This window comes from Pteropus alecto, unplaced genomic scaffold (genome assembly GCF_000325575.1).
Source record: "Pteropus alecto unplaced genomic scaffold, ASM32557v1 scaffold60, whole genome shotgun sequence".
Classification (NCBI taxonomy): domain Eukaryota; kingdom Metazoa; phylum Chordata; class Mammalia; order Chiroptera; family Pteropodidae; genus Pteropus; species Pteropus alecto.
The window spans coordinates 5,745,840-5,762,687 of record NW_006430726.1 but is presented as its reverse complement, the minus strand read 5'-3'; the positions used below and the strand labels follow the sequence as shown (position 1 = coordinate 5,762,687).

The window sequence follows — 16,848 nt, the reverse complement described above, 5'->3', positions numbered from 1 at the left end:
CCCACCCACCCACAGCAGCATGAGGAAAACGAAGGCGGCGGAGGTTTCTTGGAGCCAGATGTTTTCAGTAGGTCCAGTGATCTGAGATTTTTTGCCATTCCTATTTTTGTTTTTAAAATCATCCTTAAAGATGTTATATTTGGCAGCCGAGATCGTAGCTGCATTTTCTTGGAGCGGGTAGAAGGGGCGGCTTGGCTAGCGTGTGAGGTAGGGAGGTCTGGGAGCTGCCCACACTCGATTCGAGAACTTCTTTACTCCGTTTTTTTAAAACGTCGCCATAAAATATTCGGACGGGTGTTTCACGCGCACTGCTGAGTAGGGCTGCTGCTGGCCTCACGGGACGCCGGCCTGGACGCTCAGCAAGGTGGCCCGGGATAACGCAGCAGGGCCGTTTGGGGTCAGACACTGCCTGTGGGGGCGTTCTTAACGGTCCCATTGGAATTTTGCCTTCTTTAAACCTTTTGATGCGTTTTGAGACCCTCCCCTCAAGTTCGCCCCCGTCCCCATGAACTGCTGACAAGGCGGTCTCTAGCTTATAGTTTAAAATCTTTTTAAAACCAACGTTGAAGGTCTTAAATATCTTCTTGGGATTTTAAGCCCCACTTGGCCCGACAGTATCTCCTTGCCAGTGACCTTATTAATATTCAGTCTTGACTTCTGGATCAGACTCTTCTGTGTGATTCCCGTCAATTAGCCTCCGGCGCCTTAGAGGAAGGGCAGCACGAGGTGGGGCTGGGCGCAGCCAGGGAGAAGAAACCCAGTCGTAAATGGCGCGAGAGGCGTATGGCATCTTCGTGGCAGAATTTCACATTTTTCACTTGAATGACACGTGCGCGCAGTCACGGGTTAACAGAAGAGATGATGACGAAAAGCCACAGTCAGGTCTTCCTCCTTATCCCCAGCACCCAGGAGCAACTTTAGACAGTGTCGGTGGACTTTCTGCTCAGAAGCATGAGGATTTTCCTTAGTCGTGCAGTCCCACTGGCTTCGTTCGGTGTTTGATAGTTCCTCTGGGGTCTTCGTGGGTGGCGTTTGTGATTTTTAAGCAGTGGACTTGCCTGGTCTCGCGCCCTCTGCCTTCCTCGGTGTCTGAATTCTTCTGCCTCCGGCCCCAACAGCACGTCGTCAGCTCGGCTGTGACCGCAGTGGCCAGGAGGTCCATCCCCAAGCTGTCTGCGGGTGTGGCTTCTGTTCCGCCGACCTCGAGGCCTCTCCCCCACGCCTCTCCCGGCCCAGTCCCTTTGACATCCTGGGAGGTCTCCGCGGCCTCCTCTTCTGGCCCCTGAGCTAAGTTACTGTCGTAGCCGTCGGTTTTCACCTCTGAGCTCGATCTCGCCCTTCCCTCCCGCACCGCGTTCTGAACTTCCAGGAGTTTTCTGAGCCGGAGGGACGTTTCGCGTAGGCTCAGCTTTTCACTGAGCCACGCGATGACGCTGACGTGGGGTTGGCGGTTCTGAGTCTCTGGGTCTCTCCGGGGTCCCGTGCACGCAGGAGGCGGCCGAGTGGCCCGTGCGTGCCGGGCGCGGTGTTGGGACGGGCGAGGCTGCGGTCCAGTCTGGTCCCAGGCGCAGAACGTCAGGGTGGCCTGGCCTGCTGGGTGTTCTTCTCAACACCAGAACTTCTCCTGACGAGATGTTTCTAAAACATTCTGTGTTGCCTTCCATCCCACACAGCGTGCCCTGTTTTGTCCCCACTGGAAAGCGTGGTGCCTTCCAGTCCGGGGTCCGTGGGTAGCGGACGCTCTGCCCTAAGCGGTCTGGAGAGCTGTTCTTTTTCATTTTATCGTTTTCTTTAATAATTTTTATTTTTGTCTGGGGCGGGCTTCCAGGGGCAGGGAGAAGGGAGAAACACGCCTTTCCTTAGCCGGTTTTCAGAACAAGTCCCATGATTAGTCTTTCAGATCCTGTACCGAGTAGCGTGTCCTTGTTAGCTTAGTTATGTAACCACTGTTATTAAGTTTTTATAACCCTAGTTTCTTGGAGAATAACCAGAGTCAAACAGTCAAAGGCCTGCGTGGGAAGGGCACAGGGGCCGTGCCTACCAGCGCCATGCCATCCGAAGGAGCGAGCGGGTGCTCACTGGGCGTGAGGGTCTGATGAGTCGGGGGCACGAAAACTAACCAGCCAAAGCACGTAGCCCTGCAGACCCGGGAACTGAGGTTCCGCAGAGGTCCGGTCCCTTCTTTTCAGACGTTCCCGGGGGCTGGTGGGCTCTTGCAGACGTGGAAAGCTCGACGGTTCCTGCTCCGTGCCTCGGAGCTCGGGCCACTTTAGAGGCTTGGGCCAGTTAGGCGGGAGGACGAGGCGCTGCATCTGGTTCCTGGAGAAATTCGAGCGGAGCCGTTCAGACCTCGCGGTGGCTTGGCAGGTGGCCCCTTGGGTGAGGCATGTCCTCTGTGCCTTTCCCTCCGAGAACGTTTGAATAGCCCAAATTCTTCAGAGCCCCTCTTCAGCCCTAGGACCCCCTAACGTAGCGTTCTTTAAGCGCTAGACTGCGATCGCTTTCCAGAAATGGAGGCGCTTTCCCGAGGTGGCCGGGAGGGCAGTGGGTGACAGTGGGCGGGAAGGGACGGCGCAGTGAGAACCGTGGTCCCAGGCGTGTGGCCCTCGGGCTGCACACAGTGGTCTGTGCGCCCCCGAGGCCTGTGGGGCCAGTGACCGGGCCGCCGCCGTGAATTCGGGGATTTCCCCGGTAAGGTCCTGGTACTTCGTCGCGTGAAGGTGTGGATGTGGTGTTTGGGGAAGGGTCAGGTGACAGCAGCGAAGGGGCAGGGGTGCCAGGCCCCCCTGCACGGCTGGCTTCCCCTCTGCACTGAGGACCCGTGTGGCTGCTGCCGCCAGCCCTGGCCGGGAGACGCAGAGACGAGGGGCTCAGCTGCGGAGGCGGCACCCGCCGCCGTGAGTTCAGAGCCAGGCCCGGCCACCTCCCGGCTTCGTGGCCTTGGCCGATTGACCCGGCTGCCCCGTCGTCAGGTCAGAGGGACTGATGATAGCACCTGGCAGGTGGTTGCCGGGATTCGATACGGTGTGGCACGCCATCGCCACCCACCACAGGTCATCCTGCGGTGTGGCTGTCGTTCACCGCAGACTGACCCCAACCCTCCCTGCCCAGTGTGCCTGGGGTCTGGTCGGAGCCCTGTGACTGTTCACCTGGCAGGGCTGAGGGGTGGGGGGGACGGTGCCTAGGGGGAGCTGGAGGAGGCAGACCCCGCCCGAGCCACTCCCCTTGCTTGACGGATGTGATGTCCAAAGGCAGACCCGTCCCCCGTCTGCTCAAGGCCCCGCTAGGCGTTTCTCAGATGTTGGAGTCGGGAGTGGTGGCCTGTGGGCTCAGGCCTCATGCTCTGACTTTCTTACGTCCGAGTCAAGGTCAACGGAACCAGGTAAACGACTGAACTTCGGGTCTTTCCTTCTGAATAAAACCGAGAATCTTTTGGAAGCTGAAACGGCATCGTCTCCCGATTCATCAAATTAAATCTCGGAAAGCACAGAATCTCCACGCGTTCACGCCCGAGCATCAGCCTTGGGAACCACATCAACAAGACTTTAAAAGCAGAATAAAAACAGCCGCGCGATCTGACCAACAGATGATGAGGCCCACATGTCCGCGTTCATTCTTGTGTCCTCGGCTCCTGGCTCCGCGGGCGTGGAGGACACCGAGTGATTGAGGATGGCTCGTCCGTTCTCTGTCTCTGGTCCCGGGAGGCCCCCACCGAGAGAACCCAGACAGCACGCGCGCGTGTGACCAGCCGGGCAGGAAAGGCTCGGCTGAGGTGTTCATTAGGTAATGCTTGATTCAGATATTCACATTAGGAAAATGTATAACCTCGCTCATAGCTTTTGTTTGTGCCAAAGAAGTCATGAGTTTGATTGAAATGGTCATAAAATCTTAATGTTTCTGTAAACATGCTGGCCATATTGTTCTGCGGCGTTTTAAACCTGAGGAATTCTAATAGGTTGTAGAAGACGGTGAAAATAGGCTTCTTTTTTTTTCAAGATAAAAAGGCATAAAAACAGAGCTCTGGTGTTGAAAGCATTCGTTAGTACTTTATACAAGATTTTATATCATTTTGATTTCTTTTGAGTTTCAAGTGGAAAAGAAAAACAATTCTCGACTGATTGAAATTCCGTCGTAAAGTTCTTTTGCAAATCACCTTGGCTTGATGGGAGCTCACAAACCACGGTAAATTGTCCAGAAGGAGTCAGATGGACCAGAAATAATAATGCAGGGACTTTGCGGGACCGAGGAAAGGGACTTGTAAGTTCAACATGGCGAAGCATCCACTGGCGTCTTTGGAAGGGCTTCAGGGGCCAGTGGGCTGAGGAGGAGGAGAGGACCCAGCCAGGGAAGCCGAGCTGGGGACACAGTGACCGCTGGCATGGCGATGACAGCTGGGACAGGAGGGGCCCAGGCGAGCAGCCAGGAAGGGGACACACGGAGCCATGGCTGAGCCCCACCTGGACAAGGGGACGCCTCTCTGAAGCTCAGAATGAAGGAAGGAGAGCCAGATTCCGCAGCCGGTTTCTGGGTGCTGCCTGGGTTAGGGGTGCCCCGGAGCGCGCCTGCCCCTCGCACACGGCCTCCGCTTCCGGTGGCCTGGCCATTTCCGGAATTCCCGTGGGGCGGACGGGGAGGGAGCTCGCCACCTCCAGGCCCCTCCGTGTGTGGGGTGCACGCGGCCATGTGGTGTTAGTCTGGGGCGTCCACAGCTTCGCGGCAGAGCAGAAGCCGGGGTCTGCTTCCGTCCCGCGAAAGCTCACCGGCCCGTGACGCCCCGCCAGGGACGAGCCAGGCGCACGACAGGCTGCGCGTGGGACACAGAGGTCGAGGGCGCGGGCTGACACGTGGGCTTGCGGGGCGAAGAGCTTTGCGAGTGCCTTTCCCGGGGAGACGTGTCATCACGGGCTCGCGTTGTCTGTGAAAGAAACGAAATCTGGTTGTCAGGCTCCCAGGCCCGGGTCGTAAAGACGTCGTGGCAGGTCCCAGTGAAGTGCGTTCGGTGGAGTGTGGCCAGCGGGTATTTCTGAATTATTCATGGCATGGCGCTCGGTGCTCTTAGTGGCCGCAGGAAGGCTTCCTGTTTACGATAAGTCAGGCTGTGTGGCATTTGCTTTGTGATGTTTAGAGGCTACATAGTATTTTAATGAAAGTGTAATGTTGAAGTTAGCTCCGGGCCTGATTTCAGAATGACTGGAAATGGAAGGTGGGGGAAGGGCGGGTTGTGACCGCTGAGTCACGCAGGGGCCGGCTGCTATTTGTAGGTCGCGGAGACGGATCTGGCCCGGCCAGTGCCGTCCCCAAACCCCTCTTTGCCAGGCCGGGGGTGACCACTTAGAAGGCAGACGACCTCTCTGACAGCCGCCCTTGAGTGTTCAAATACAGAAATTGGAATTCCGGTGCGGTTTGGTTCCAACGCGAGGTACCTCCATGAGAAACACGTCGCATACGTTTGCAGGGGCCGCCCCGGCCTCCTCCTGTGGGGTTCCCAGGGGACTCCCTGCAGCTCCAGAAGGGAAGAGGCGTGATGGCAGAGTCGGGTCCTCCCGAGGAGCCGTTCTCCTCTGTTTTGCTTAAAAAGAAAAGAATCCTAGGTGGAGAGAGGCCAGGTGGAGAGGGGATGGCAAAGGTAACAAGGTGTTAGTGGCGGGGAAGTCAGAGCGATGTTTAGATGACACAGAGTTGCCACCTCCTCCCAGAGATACGGGTCGGGTCGGTCGTGAGCCGCGTGTTCTGCTACATTTGTGAAAGATCACAATGTTAGCTGCATGTCTGTCTTTGTCATCTTTTTACCTTATGTGACTGGTAAATTGTAATTAAGGTGTTTAGATTTTGAAGAGATTACAGTTAAAAAAAAATTTCACCGTTTATCACTAGTTTGTTTGCTACTCATTGTTTTCACTGTCACAGTAAAATCTCACTTTGCATTCAGGAGAGCCGGGATTTCTGCTTCGTGCTCCCTGGTAGGGGAGGGATTGGTACAAGTCGGACCCAGCGGGCTCGTCACTTCTTACCTTCCTTTCACGGGGATAAAGTGGCCATCATGTCACGTTTGCCGTTTGAGCCATTTCGAGCGTGCGGTTCCGCGGCCCTAGGTAGGCTGACGTGACTGTGCGGCCGTCACCTGCATCCATCTGCGGGACTGTGCGTCACCCCCACGTTCCCCTGTCCCCACTGAGTGGAACGTCCACTTTGAAGGCACGGCTCACCCCTGCCGTGCTCGGGTTGGCGCTGTGGATTTCGAATCGCCGTACCTGTGAGTTAAAGGGGGTGATGACCACCATGGCCGGGCAGCTGCCCACCCACTGGCCTGTACCCAGGAGCAGGGTCGGCCGCACGCCCCTAACTCACTAGAAGCAGGCGGGGCGTCCGGCGGTGCTGAGCTCGGCTGCAGCGGCCCGACTGAGAGATGCTTCTGTGAGCTCGTGGCGATTCACACAGTTCACGGTTCTTCCCCTGGTTCAGTTTGTACCCTGGAGCTGTAACGTGCTCAGAGCAGCTGTCTGCACGATGATGACAAGCCTGAGGACGGTCAGTAACCCGCCCAGGGCTTAGGTTCCTTATCTAGAAAGCAAAGTCGCCCATCCCCGTGAGCCCTACGGGCCTCTCCGGCCTGCCCCGTGGTTTGAGATACGTCTCTGATGGATGCCGTGAACTTCTAGGCTTTTAAGAAGGACGCAGGGGGAACTGAGAGGGTCTGGCAGCAGAGAGGAGACGAGGGAACACAAGGACGAAGGACACAAGACAGGAGCAAAGGGAGAGTAGACCCCAGAGAAAGGGCCGAAGCTGCCACCACAGACGGACAGGGGCCTCTGCCCGACGGGAGCGTTAAGTACCTGACAGGCTTCCCTGTCGCGTGCACAAAACCACGTTTAACAGAATAGACAGTGGACTCAGGCAGCAGCCCAGCCCGAGCTGACGGAGCCGTCCAGCCTCCTGGTTTGAGATGGCATGTCATCTTATGTCCAGGCCCAGGGGGCAAGACTTGCACCCCTTCATGGCCGAGGAAAGGGGGCTGCAGGAGACCGCGGCGGGGTGCAGGGCCTCCGACGGTGGCACCGGTTCCCAGGCCCCCTCGTCCCCTCGGCTTCACTGTCCTCGGTAATGATTCTTGAGGCGGTGCTCACGTGCGGTGACAGAGCCGCCCTCCCCCAGGCTCAGGAGGAGCGGGTGCGGACGCCCGGCCCAGCCATGCTCACACCTGAAGTGATCCCTGGGGCCGAGCCGAGCATGTGTCCACACCTGCAGCTCCAGGGCGGGCAGGGGGAGAGATGCTCTGGAAAGATACAGCGGGTCAGAAATGCCCTCTGTCCCCCGCGTGAGACCAAGGATGCCAGTGGGGTTTTCGTGCAGGAGCTAAAGGAATTGGCGAGGTTTCGTTCCCCGATCATTAGTCACCGGCACATGACGGCCATGCAGGGCCAACTCAGCGACTGCCTGGTAGTGTCTTGTGTGTTGCAGCCGTTGTAAGAACACAACCTACAATGGGGTAAAATAACTAGAACCCGGACTCCCGAACTTCTGGTTCTAAGAAGTAACTGTCAGCCTTGGCCATCCAGTGGGGGATTATGTTTTTAAGGTTTTTGCCCGTGACGGAAATTTCATAATCTCATAAACTTACCTGTGAAGTGGGGAGAACTTTTACTTTGGTTAGGGGTCTTTAATCCGCCTTTGGTGTTGACGTGAGCGACATTTATTCAGTGGCTTTTGCCAGATGCTAGATTTTTCACAGAAACCCGCTCATAAAATCCTCTCGAAAATGCTAGGGGAGGTGGAGTCTAAGTGTCTCGTAGGGGTTTGTGCAGCCGTGGTGGGCAGGCTACGTTTTCCGGCTTTTCCTGCATGTTAATTAGAGAACGCCAAAGAAAGTTTCCTTTATCGTGAGAACAATTTCTTGCACGGTTATACTCACACTAGTTCAAGCACATTATTCTATTTCAATCGTCACGCATCTAGAGAGAGTCGGTTTTATATCGTTTAGGACTATCCCTATTTCCTCTGAAAAAATGACTTTCTTAAAAATTAAAAATTAAGCCATGCCGGGTCTTGTTTACTTTCGCTTTGACGCAGAGGAAGAATGTTGTAGGTGTAAGGAACAGCCTTGAGTGACACACAGAACTAAGTTGCTTCGAAGGTGGGCTAAGACCTGACCCAGAAAGCCCTCCCCCGCGCCAGCGTTTGGGAGGAAATTCAAACATCTGGCCTAGAACGAAGCGCCATACGTGACAGAGGGTGCCGGTTTGCAAAAATGAGATAAGGTGTGTCTCGATACATTTTGACATAAGTTTAAGAAAGGCTACATTTACTGGCGTGCGCGTCCCCACTCCAAGCTCCCCTCCCCCGCCCGTTACAGCGTCCCAGGATGCCCGTGTGGTTCTGTGCGTTATGTTACTGTCACAGCAGCCTACTGGAGGAAGGGACACGTTGTCTCTGTGTACAGGTTTCAGGTTGGATCTGCCCATCTCCATGGGAGCAGGGCCGTTGGGTCCCTCCTTGAGCCCTTGCCACTAGCTGTCCTCCTGTCTCTCGGTCTGGCCCCATATTCCGGCCGCCTCCTTCCAGCTGCTCCCTCTGTGCCCCGGTGGGAGGTGGGTGAGGAGCACCCGGGGGCTGGTCTGTGTGGCATAGACATCAGGCTCTTTCAGGAAGATCTTTCTTACAATGAACCCCGAGGGTTTGACTTTCCTGTGCTGTCCTAGGATGTCTCACAGTCACCTGACAGTCCCTGTTTTCCCAAATTGAACTGACTTCCCAATAAAGCAAACACAATTCCAAACACCCATTTATCTCCTTCCCAACTTCCCTATTTGTGCCAGCTTTCCCAGCCTTTATCCATACAATGGCCTTGGCATCTCTCTGTCCCTACCCGCGCTGGCTGCGTCCACATGTCCACATCCGGTCCGAGCGGGTCAGAGCACTTCCGACCTAATCATCGGCTTCCTGCCTGGTGCCACGGCGCGTCCCAGTCTGCATCGCCTTGGCATCTTGCTGACATTCCTTTGACAGCCCTCTGCTCCCCAGGGGAAAAGCCTGGCCCAAGCCCAGCCAGGTCCAGTCCCCGTTCCCCGCTCTGCGACGCTTCAAGCTCTCCTCCTGCGTGTCCTGACATCTCCATCATTCCTTTCACTGTACTCAGATAAACTTACTGACTATTATATTCGTTTCGCCTAAACTCGTACTTGGTTTTAGTGTCGTTTCTCGGTGGGCATCTCCTTCTTTATCTCCCCGAAGACTCGTGGCGTATCCCCGGTAGGCTGAACGTTCCCCGGAGTGAAGGAGGCGCTTTTAATGTTGCCTTTGGCGCAGGTTACGTTGGAGCCAGTGTTGAGCGAACACCTGGATCGTGCTCAAGCTCTTAAAACTTCCAGAGGCGATCGGGGTCTCGTGTGTAGACGTCCTGTTCGGCCACGTTCCGTCGGTCAGAAACAAAAAAAAGAAAAAAGAAAAGAAACAAACAGCTGACGTCGTTAGCATTGAACACTTCCGATTCGCTCAGACGGTGTAATTCAGCGGGGACTTCAACACGGGTTCCCTTCGCTCCCGCCGTCGGAATTGACGACCGGGAGAAATCTGTTTGTGGAACAGCAGTATCGTGTTCAAAAACGTCTCGGCCTACCCACGAGCATTTAAAAAGAGAAACGGGGAAGCAAGCGCCTTGCGGCGACGGCTGCTTTTCGCAAGCTCCCTGGTGTTGGAAGTGGGAGGCGCCCCCGCTGGGGACCCTCTCGCTGCGAGGCCGTGCACGCGTGGATTAGGGCTGCCCTGCACCCGCGGGCCTCATCCTTCCGTCGACCTTCGTGGTTACCGCGTGTGTTTATCTCCGTCTCACGGCTACAGCTATTTCCGCCGGGAATTCTAGATCCGAAATATTTAAGATACTCCTCGACTTCAAAGTCAGGGGCACCGCGCCAAGCGTGCGGCTTCTGAAGATAGAACGCCCTTGGCAGGGCACAGAGTCAAGGCCCGCTCGCTTAAACAGGATGCAGTGCGTCCTGGAGGCCCAGCGTGTTCACGTCTGCAGTCGGAAAACAGAGCCTGGCCTGGAAGCGAACGCAGCAGGTTTGACCTCGTGCGCGGAGGGAACGTTCCCACGGGACCGTCCCGCTTCAGCTCCGGCTCTGGCCGCAGTGCTGCGGGCGTGTCCTTGGCTCCGGGGGCTCCTGGGGACACGTCCTCCATGCCGAGTGGGAGCTGACACCTAAAATGTTCACGGTCCCCCTGAGCTCAGCCTGGCTCGTGGCCGCAGGAAGATGGTGCGTGTTTGGATAGCTTGGGAGCAAAAATCGTAGGTTTCCCTGGCAAAATTGGGAGACTTTTTATTCTTTGGGCTGTGTTTTAAGTAACTCTTACCTAGTGGCCAAGCACGTTCGTGCTCACTCAGCATTATTGCCGTTCTCGATGGCTGGCTCGGTGTTTGGCAGTTTGCAGACAAGGTTCTGCTCCTCGTAGACCCCCCCAAAGATTTAGACTGGAGTGGGCTTAATACCAACTGGAACGATAGCACGACGTGAAATGTGGTTAGAATTTCTTCAAAAACGACCTTTGGCTAGAATCTCGTCCCATTCAGAACGAGAAATGCCTCCCGTGTGCCAGTCTCTGACCCCAGAGGGGTTTACAATTTCACCTGCCCTTGCGGAGCCGAAAATGTGACAGTATGTAGGTCACGCCACCCGCACTGCCATAGTGGTAAGTGCCTGAGTGAACGACCGAGGGAAGAAAATTCACGCGCACCCCAGGATTTTCCGTGGGTGGGTGAGGAGGGAGACGCGTGTCACGTTCTGTGTCCCGAGCCGTGAGGACTCTAACTGCGGCATGGAGGCTTCACTTGGAGAGAAAAGGTGGGGCCGGGTGGAGGGTAAGCTGGGGGTGTGGACGTCCATCCCACGGATAGTGGTTGGCCGAACCCCGTGGGAATGCACGAGATGGACTGCAGTGGGGAGCAACGTGAGTGGGAACCGGGCAGAGGCAGGTCTGGGAGAGCAGAGGGCAGGCCGGACGTGGTGGCCGGTTGGGAGGAAGGGAGAAGCCAGGATGGAAGCGGGAAGCGCGTGCGGTCAGCGTGAGTCAGGGAGAGGCCGTGGACAGAAAGCAGGTCAGCAGTCAGCAACTGGACAGCGGCCCCCTCACCAACCACAGAACGCCACACGGACCAGAAGGACAGGGCCGAGCAGGCAGGGGATGCACGTCGGGGTTCTGCAGCCGTGTGGACACGTTCCACAGGCTGTCTCGTACGGATTTCTAGTTGTGTGTCTACAAGGCCTTACGTCCGTGGCGAATGTGCCTGGCTGTGTGTGGCCTGTGTCTCACATGGCCAAGGCCCGATTAAAAAGTCGGGGGGTGGGGGGTTGGGAGACCACCGATGGGCTGAAGACTTGGAAGGGTGTCTCCCCAGGAAGAGGCTAAGGGAGATAGAATCGTCTTCAAATTAATCATCTCCCAGTAGCTCTGTACTAAACGTTAATCATCAACTTTTATGGGTTATTACAGCCTCGCTCGAAGGGTTCTTAGTAACAGTAGTACAGTTCGCCGAGCACGCTTTTTTTAAAATTTCAGAAATGTATTTAGGATTATCAGAGAAACTATGAAGAGGCAAGAAGAAGAAAGGAAACGACTCTGTAAATACTGAAATGAAGTTTACGGTGCGTTTATTTGGTTAATTGTCCAGACAGGAAAGTCAAGGTCATTATTTTTGCAGAATGTTTTACGAGGTAGCCCCGCAGTCACTTCCTCCTGAGCCAGGTCTGTGACGTTCACGTTCACGTCCAGCTGAAGCGCCAAGCGCGATGACGTGATGTGGGAGCTCGGAGTCTGAGATGCTGTGGGTTTTGTCTTTCATTTTCTCCCGTTCGGTGGCTGATGGCACGTGACCTCTGACCTCCGCAGGTACGGCGTGAGCCCCGAGAACATCATCCTGTACGGCCAGAGCATCGGGACCGTCCCCACCGTGGACCTGGCCTCGCGGTACGAGTGCGCCGCGGTGATTCTGCACTCGCCCCTCACGTCCGGCCTGCGCGTGGCTTTTCCCGACACCAGGAAGACCTACTGCTTCGACGCCTTCCCCAGGTGAGCTCATGCCCGCGCCACGGGCGGTGGGCGTCTCGCGACCCGAGTTCGGATCGCGGGCCGCCATGAGTAAATATTTGCTGGATGCAGCCATCCGTCACGCCGGGGCTGGTGACGTAGGGGACACGGAGGTGAGCATGACACGCACCAGTGGCAGACTTTGCCCTGTGGGCCTGACTCATCTGTGAAATCTCCCCGATGACTTGAGGACCTTGCTCATACCGATAGCCAGGCTTCCCTGATTCAGCCGCACGTGCAGGATCCCAAGTACCCACCGATCCGGAAGGGACTTAGATAGAGTTCAGGATTCCGTCACCTCCTCAGATGGACGTGCACGGCCGAATCACGAGCAGCCGAATGCGGAGTGCGCGACGAGCTTGTCGGAGGGGTCCCCACACTCAGTTACAGACTGCAAGCGTCCACGGTCTCGAGGCTTCCCTTAGTTTCCCATGCGACAGTACAGCTAGGGGGCAAAAGGCGAAGTGAGCTCTTTGCAAGCCAGTCCCGTGCTTTGGTGACGGCCACAGGGACAGTGGAAGTGAAAGCCCCCCACGCAAGCCCAGGCCCCTGAGCCCTTCCCTTCATCCTGCCCTCCCACTCATGCCAGAAGACCTCACCCCGCGACAGGCCCGCACCCGCCCTGGGAAGCGTGTGACCGCGGGCCGGGGGTCACCGTCACTCCAGCCTCTGGTTTTTTCCAGTTCTCATGAACAGAAGGAAGGAAATCACGCAACTGAGCTATAAATGCCAAAGCCACACACATGCACAGTGGCTTCTCGAACACCTCTGTGTGAAAATTCTCCTCGTTTTCAGTCTACGTCGAGGACGATATTCGTCATAAAAACTCTGCCCCCTAAACTTTCCCTGGGTATGCGGTGGCTGCGAAGTAGTCCGAGGTGGTTTGCTGCATGACTGGCTGGCTCATGCAGAAAAAGCCTCAGCAGAAACCATGTACAGTTTTGGGATTTTGATTGACCCGTGAATCGCTGTCATCTTCTGCCGGGCTGGAGGGGCGGGCGGAAGACGCCACTGGGTCACACAGATGTCTGTTACACAGACGGTCTCTCGTTCCGCAGGAAGAAGCCTGTTGCTAGCACCTTGGGTGAACTTCAGTTCTGAGCACTTGGCGCCAGAATTCAGTGAAATTGGGCTTCTTGGGAAATTCGAGCTAGCTGCAGATTTCTAGTGGCGTGGCCGGGAATGCTAAGTGGGGCTGGCGGACGTCTCAGATGTGGCCTCATTTATGCTGAATCGGGAACGAGAGGCCAGTTCGCTAGAAGGGAGATTCTCAGCCCGTCCGTGGGAAGCCATGCAGGGAGTTACCTTGGCAACAAAATGAATGGGTTTCTTCCCGACTCCTGAATGAGCAGGCGTCTTAAAATTAGTTAACAGCCCTGATAACTAATTGCACCTTGTTAATTAATAGTAAACCAGCAACTAATCTCTACTGGGTGTGTCTGATCCTCCAGGCATCGGGCTGACCATTCTGTCAGTCTTCGAAACAGCCTCAAGAAGCTGGTCAAGTTACAGGAAACTGTAGTTCAGGAAACTGAGGCTTAGACCAAGTTAAGCATTTCGCTTAATTAAGGTTGGTGAGTGGAGACGGGGGTGCGGGAAAGGAGGGCATTCCTCCCGTTCGGTCCCCTGAAGTAGCAACACGAGAGTCCAACCACGGTGACGGTCCTCGCTGACGGAACGTGGTAGAATATCTTCTAATCATGTCCGTCGCTACCAAACGCATTGCAGAGTTGTCTCGTGTCCCTCTTTGAATATTAAAAAACTATAAAGGCGTCCTGATGATCGTTGGCCGGTAGTTTATCTCCATTTACCTCTTTTACATTTAGAATCAGACGGTGGCATTTAACTTGAGATACACTTTCCAGGTCTTAGAGATTTCTTCTGAATCGTGCAGGGTAGAGCACAGCCCCTTCCACCTGCCAGTAAATGTATTTTTCAATGGACTATGATCGGATTCTTGCGTTCTTAGCAGAAGTCACTGTAAAATTAAATGCAGAGGAAACCTAAGTTTGTAAACAAAATGCATAATCTGCGTAATTGAATGCTGCCACCATGGCTCTGCCTTTCTTTGGCGGATGACAGGGCTGCTGAGGTTTTGCCATCCTCCCGGAGGTCTCGAAGTGGTTGGCAGCTTCCTGAGTGGTTCATAAAGGCTGCGTGACAGTTGTTTGTAGATCGCTGGGGCGTGTGAGTGATGTCACAAATGCTTGTTATCACCACAGCCTCTCGGGCCTGTTACTTAGTGATCTCTCTGCGCTTCAGACCCCTCCTTGGTGAACAGGGACAGACTCTCCTCTCACGCTGGTGTCTCACTGAAGATTAAAGGAGGCTTCGCAGGCAAAGGGCAGGCTCCTGGCCGAGGTCAATGTTTAACAAATGTTAGCTATTACTTTTAGCGAAGAGATCCCTGTGGAGCCCAGTTCGCTTCCCTTTGTAATGCTGATCAAATGCTGGATGGGAAGTCAGCTGTAAGAGCGACTTTGGTGGGGGACAGGCTGGGACAGGCTGGATGGAGATTTTCCCCTTTCTCCGTTCGCTCCCAGGTTAAGTGACCTCCTTGGGGAAGTGTACACACCCCGCCCAGCAAGGCTTGACATCTCTCGCATTCCTCTTGGGGAAATGTTTTCAGAGCCTGTAGCACATTCTTTTGAAGATCCTCAAATATTCCTCCTTGGAGGGTGGATTTGATTTTTGTAAACAGTCGGCAATCTCTCAGAATCAAGTGAAGGCATTACAGTAAGTTTTCAAGCTAAGTAGTAGAGTTTTTATCAAAAACGAGGCATTCGCTTTTACCCGGTGTGGTTTGTGAGAGTCTCGTTAATCGGCTGTGTAGACAGCTCTCAGAGGAGACTTCCCAAAACCCAGGGGCCGGGATTAAGTGCTCAGCTCTCAAGGGAGACATTATCATCCAGATACGCTGAGCTCCAGCCTGTTTATTGTTTTAAAAATCCTCTCTCAAAATTGTGGACATATCAGAAATATTAGATACCAGCTTGTTAGTCTGATGGCTTTTAGGAGTTCTGTTTTTAATAAAACACTTTTAACAAAAGCACAGTGGTTGAGTGCAGTGCGGTATTCTCATCCGGATCCTGGAACAGAAAAAGGGCATTGGTGAAAAAAACCAGTGACATCCACGTGAAGGCCGGAGCGCAGTTAACAGTGTGCCGAGGTGGACTTCTTGGTTTTGACAAAGGTCACGTGATAGTAGACAGTGGCGACCCCAGGGCAACTGGCTAGGGGTGTATAGGAACTCTGTATTATCTTTGCCCCGTTCCATAAATCTGAAATTATCCCAAAACGAAAAGCATTTTTAAAAAAATGAATTACTAGAAAAATGGGGGAGGGGGGAGCCCCACAGTGTGACCGTCCTCGCCTGCGAGCCTGGTTCAGTTCATTGTGACGTTATCTGTGAGCGTAACTAAAGGAGACCTTTCTCTCCCTGTCCCCGCCCGTTTGCAGCATTGACAAGATATCTAAAGTGACGTCTCCTGTGCTGGTCATTCACGGGACGGAGGATGAAGTCATCGATTTCTCCCACGGCCTGGCCATGTATGAGCGCTGTCCCCGAGCTGTGGAGCCCCTCTGGGTTGAAGGGGCCGGGCATAATGACATAGAGCTTTACGCACAGTACCTAGAAAGACTAAAACAATTCATATCTCACGAACTCCCTAATTCCTGAAGACGACTTGATTTTACCTCCTTTACTGTGAACGCAAGAGTCCTCTGTTCTGCACACGCTTTCACTGGGTGGCAGTAGCTGCGTGATGGCCACGAGGAACCGCTCAGCCTGTCGGGTGTCCTGATCGGACAGCGGGGAAGGTCTCAGCCTTGCGTCTAGGGGTTTTCTACTAATTCACACAACCTGTTACACTGGACCGTTGTGACGTCCAGCTTCACTGCCTTGCAGGACTGGGGATGAGAGCCGAGGGCAGGGGCGGGGTTCTCGTGCTGTGTAAACAATTCTCCCGTCTCTGTCTCTACCTAACCCATCACTTCCAACTGACTCATTCACGCGGGCCTCCGCCCTCCCTCCCCTGTGTTCTCACTACTGGACAGCAGCTCTTTCGGCCACCGTATTCATGGGGTCAGTCCATTTGTGAAGCTGTGACAGACTAACCTGAAAACTATGCTGACGAAAATTCCTTTGTTAACTTTGGTTAACACGCCCATCTCTTCCCCCAAACGTCGTCTGAAGGGTAAGTTACCAGAACTATCATAAAACAGCTTTATCAACCGAAACCATAGAATATAACTGGAATATTCTTAAACAAAAGGAAACTGGGGTTCTTTTTAAGTGTAAATTTATTACTAGGCAACAGAGTTTTCATATTTTGATTGTCTGGTTGCTCTAACAAAGAGCCTAGCCGACTTTCCTTCTGTGAAGTCCTCCTTCTAGGCCTTTTTAAAGTCCTGTACATATTTGCAATCACATTGTGCATAGATTCTTAATGGGTAGTCAGTCGTCTTTTGTCAGAATACAACAATGAACTGCAAATTCCTTGTTTGTAATGTAAATGATTGGATACATTTTGTTAATATGTTTTTATTCCTATGTTTTGCTATTAAAAATTTTATAACATTTCCAAGACGAAAATACAAGTTTATGCTTTGAAAAATTTATGTAATTACGGTTTCACTAAACTCCTTCTCGTTCAGTTATTTGGGTTTTGACACTGGAGTTGCATCAAATGAGCATTGGAAATGTAAGATGCTTACAATCGCTACACTGCTCGTATTGGTTGGGGTTGGGGTCTGGAGGGTGTTTTTTTG

At 54.1% G+C, this 16,848-nt stretch overlaps 1 protein-coding gene across 7 annotated transcripts in view; it reads left to right on the top strand.

Annotated features, from left to right (window-relative positions):
* The first annotated feature begins 53 nt into the window (after window positions 1-53).
* The window catches only part of CEMIP (cell migration inducing hyaluronidase 1), a 164,817-nt gene continuing 148,022 nt past the window's right edge, over window positions 54-16,848 (top strand). For 4 of the 7 annotated variants that reach the window (XR_003047659.1, XM_025050067.1, XM_025050068.1 and 1 more), the window contains exons 1-2: window positions 55-11,636; window positions 11,881-12,060. The gene's annotated coding sequence lies outside the window, so the exon portion shown is untranslated. Of the gene's footprint in view, window positions 11,637-11,880; window positions 12,061-16,848 lie in introns of all 7 variants that reach the window. The other 3 variants (XR_003047660.1, XR_003047662.1, XM_025050075.1) reach the window with 1 other exon arrangement.